Consider the following 4,734-nt stretch of genomic DNA (forward strand, 5'->3'; position numbering starts at 1 on the left):
TCTGCAGGCTGGAGAGACACCTGTGCCCTCTCTCACGGCGCCCAGGCTGCCGCCGGTGCCCTGTCCCTCTGCTGGGCCACGACAGTCCCCGTGCTGGGGCCGTGGGGGCTTGGGGCTACGTCTGGCCGGCCTCCGAGTGCCGTGAGAGCACCCCTGGGAGCCTGAGCAGGCAGGCAGCGAGTTGAGGGCGGCCGGAGGGTCGGTCCCCACCTGGATGTGGGGGTGGCGCCTTTTGTTTTGTTCCGTCTTGTTGCCAATTTGGAAACGGAGGGTGGGGTGGGGACTTTAGAATATTCTCAGGTCTGTCCCCGGGAGTCAGAGAGTTGGGGGAGCCAACTCTGCTCCGGGCGTGGCCCTGTCGCAAGCACTTGTTCCCAGCCACCCGCGGGCCGCGGCACCTGCACTTTCCCGAGCCCGGCGTGGCGCTGGGGTGGGAGGCCCCTGTGGCCAAGGCTGCGACTCAGCCAGACCCGCAGGGCCGCCTCCCCTGGGTCCCCTCTAAGCACCCAGACCCCCTTCTCCCCGAGTGACCTTGAAGGCAGGGAACAGAGGGCGGGGACGTTTTGTTGGGGGAAGGTGGCTTTTTCATCTGTTGTAGACTGAACACTACAGTGTTTTGTTTTGTTTTGTTTTGTTTTTGCACAATCTACTGGGAACAGGTCGCCAGCGATGCCTTTGTCCCACCGCCATGCTGGGCCCCAGCATCGCAGCTGCTGCTGCTTTGGGGCTTGACATTACAAAAGAATTCAAAAATCAAACCTATCCCAGCCCATAGTCCAGCCGCCCCCGCTGTCCCAGCTGCCCCTTGCTGTCATCCACAGGGCTCTGCTGTGTTCTGGAGGCAGGAAATGAGGGGACCCCTGTTGGAGGGGGATGGGGATGTGGAAGTCGGGGCTGCTACATTCCTGGGGACCAGCCCCATGGGGGGCCGGAGGGGCCTGGGGGACCCACCAGCCTCCTCACAGCAGTTTTCCTCGTTGGGCTCTGCCAGAGGGGGCCTTTTCTGTGCCACGTGTCTGCCTGAGAACGTGAGAGCGGAGTGGGTTGCGTCCTTGCGGGAGCAGACATACTAGCTAAGGTGGCGGTCACCGTGTTCGTTGTCTGTGAAGGGCCCAGATCGCAAAAAGGGAACTGGACCTGGGCTCTGGAGGAGGTGGCCCGAGGGTGGAGTCACAACACTGGGGCCAGGGCACCCCCAGCTGGTCAGAGTGTTAACCCTTCCCAGAGAGGGGCAGGTGCCAAGTGTCCAGAGCCAGCCGGGCCGTCAAATGCCTCAGCCCGACCCTTCTGGAACCCAGCGTGCTGAGTGCCACTTTAAGAGTGGGGGGCAGTGCCTGGGGTGGGGGCGGAAGCACCTGCCCCGGGAGAATCCAAGACAGCAGTTCCTGGGCCAGTGCCACCCCGGGGCGGCAGGGAGCATGCATGTCTGACCGTGGCGCTTGGCCCTAGTGCGGGAGTGTTTGTCCCTCTGTTTGTACCCTGATGAATGCACCTCTGTAAACGCTTTCTCGTGAGTGCCGACCACCCCCGGGGCCGTGTCACGTCTGGGCGTCAGCTGCGGCGCACGTCGTGACCCGGGGATAGTTGTAGATTACACAGTCCTGATTTCAGACCATTTAAACCTTAACCTATTTAAGAAAGAATATTCTATAAAATGCTGTTTTTAAACCTTTTGCCCTTTGAAATGCATGTCTCGTGTGTGTGTCGGGGATGGGAAGGAGTTAGCTCAACGCCAGCCTCCCGTGGCCCAGGCTGCCTGTGGCCAGGCGGGGGGACCGTGCGGTTTGCTCAGCAGGTCGGGGCCCTGACCCCTTAATCCAGAGACACCTGACAGAAATTGACTTTTCATATCTTTCTCCTGAAATGAATTCTGTTTTAAATTGGAATAAATTTTGTTCCTAAACGCTGCGGCCCTCTCCTGGTTTCTTTCCTGTTGCCGGTTAAAGGGGGTGCGTGGGAGTGAGCGGAGCACTGGCCCCGAAACACCCGGCTCTGAGCTCACCTGTACTCCCCGGCTGAGCAGGCTGCCTGAGCAGCGCCACCCTATTTGGGGGCAGGGGCCTGAGATGGAGGTGGAGCACAGATTCAGGACCCAATGTGCCACCTGTCCATGATGCGTGCGGGGAAGGTATGTCCCCCCCCGGCCTCCATCTCTGACTGAAGGCGTCGGGTCAGAGGGCCTCTGCAGTCTTCCTTCAGCTTTCTTTTCCTCTTAAAAACATTTGTAATTGTGGTAAAATACGCATACCATAAGATTCACCATTGTAACCGTTTTTAAGTGCACAGTTCCATGGCATTAAGTACATCCATATGGCTACCGTCAGCACTATCGCCTCCAGAACTTTCTCATCTTCCCCAACTGAAGCTCTGTCCCCATTAAACACCCACTCCCCGTCCTCCTCCCCAGCCCCTGGCACCCCCCATTCTACTTTCTGTCTCTGTGGATCTGACGACTCTAGGGACCTCCTGTGAGTGGATCACACAGTGTTTGTCCTTGTGTGACTGGCTTATGTCACTGAGCACAGTGTCTTCTAGGTTCATCCACGTTGTAGCACGTGTCAGGATGTCCTTCCTTTTCATGGCTGAGTAACATTCCAGTGTGTGGAGGGACCACGTGTTTATCTGTTCCTCCATTAACGGACACCTGGGTTGTTTCCACCTTTTGGCTGTTGGGAATCGTGCTGCTGTGAACATCGTTACACCAATACCTGTGTGAGTCCCTGCTCCCAGTGCTCTGGGTAGATGCCCAGGAGTGGAACTGCTGGGTCGTGTGGTAGTTCTGTGTGATATTGTGAGGAACCGCCGTGCTGTTTCCCACAGTGGCTGCCCACTTCACGTTCCCACCAGCCGTGCACGAGCTTCCAGTCTCCACATCCTCCTTCAATTTTATTTACTCTTTAATCAGCCAGAAAGGCCTTGAAGACCCCCGTGTGCCAGGCACTGTCCTCAGAGCTGTAGACACAGCAGGAGACAGAACTCACCACGACTTCCATGATGAGAAATAGGGCAGGGAAGTGGGCAGGAGGGGCTGTTCTGGAAGGACCTTTCTGAGAAGGTGGCATCTGTGTAGGATCTTGGGGATATGAAAGGAAGGAGCCATACTGTTACCTGAGGGAAAGCATTCCAGGCAGAGGGTACAGCCTGTGCAAAGGCCCTGGGGCAGGACTGAGTTGGGCCTGTTGGAGGAACGGCGAGGAGGCCCGTGTGGCTGGAGCAGAGAGAGCGAAGGGAGGGTGGGAGGGGATGGGGCGGGTCGTGCAGGGCCTGGTGGGCTGCAGGAGGACTTGGGCTTTTATCCCAAGGGAGGTGGGAGCCATGGAAGGCTGTGAACAGAGGAGGGACAGGACCTCACTCAGGTGCTCACACGCGCCCTCTGGTGGCTTCTGTGGGGAGGACAGACTGGAGGGCGAGGGTAGGAGCTGGGGGTCGAGGGTGGAGGTCAGTGGGCTGGTCTAGGTGGGAGATGAGGGGCTGGACCAGATGGCAGAAACAGAGGTGGGAGCATCAGGTCGGGGTGTTGTGCTGGGGGAAGGGGCCCCAGGCCTGGGTCAATGTTGCAGGTGGGTGTTGTGCCACCCATGTCCAGCAGGTGTCGCCTGAGGCAGCTCCCGCCCATCTCTGACCTGGGCCTTTCCTGCTGGCTTTAATTCACATCCACCCCTGGGGGGAGACCCTCTTATCATGCCCATTCCAGAAGAGAAACCGAGGCACAGAGGGCGAGTCCCTTGCCCGAGGCAGCTTGTCCCTGACGCAGGCCAGCCCTTCTGGGGTCTTGGCACCAGCCCTGGCCAGTCCAGCCAGCCAGGGCTGCCTCCAGCACCCGCTGCAGGATGCGCAGGGCCCGGAGCAAGGGGGAAACACAAGGCCCTTGCTGGAAAATTAGGAGAAATCTCAAGACAGCAACAGCAGAGCACGAAGACCCCTGCCCCCTCTGAGCCCAGGAGAGTGAGGACAGGGAGAGAGGATGGAGCAGAGGGTGGGGAGGAGACAGGGCAGGTCTCGCAGGGCTTTGTGGGCTGTGGGAGGACTCGGGCTTTTATCCCAAGGGAGGTGGGAGCCATGGAGGGCTGTGGGCAGAGGAGGGACAGGGCCTGACTCAGGTGCTCACAGGCGCCCTCTGATGGCTTTGGGCCTGGCTGGCTGCTTGCTGGGGACACAAGGCGGCAGGAGACCGGCGGTAGGGATTCCTGGTGTGGGTGGGAAGTCAGGCCTGAGACCCCCAAGCCAAGATGGGTGTGCATGGTACCTGGGGACACCACCAAGCAGGAGCCTGACTTCTTGGGTGCGTCAGGAAGAACTGAGCTACTCTGGGCTCCCCAGGGTCCCTGTCTCAGCTGGGATCCCCAGAAACAGGCCAGGAGACAGGACACTGTGGGGGGCAGCGTTTGAGGGGTCTCTCTATAGGGGAGGACTGGGCAGGTGAGGTGGCTACCCTGGGGCCTGGGGTGACTCTCCATAGCTGATTGGAAAAGACAAGGTGGGAGGAGCAAGAAGGCTTTCATCATGTGTCAGTGTGGTCACCACACTACTGAGTGACTGTCCCCAATCCAAGTGCGCTCTCCTGGCTGTAAGGGGTACATGCCTGTTACCAAAACATGCACCCTCCAATGAGAAGCAGCTCATGGGGCCAGACTGAGATGAATTCTATGGCAAAAGAGAAAAACTGATATACATGAAATGTTTGGCTTAATGTGCGAGAGGAAACAGTGTAGAGAACCTTTTTTTTTTTTTTTT

Source organism: Galeopterus variegatus, unplaced genomic scaffold, assembly GCF_000696425.1.
Source record: "Galeopterus variegatus unplaced genomic scaffold, G_variegatus-3.0.2 Scaffold5102, whole genome shotgun sequence".
NCBI lineage: Eukaryota > Metazoa > Chordata > Mammalia > Dermoptera > Cynocephalidae > Galeopterus > Galeopterus variegatus.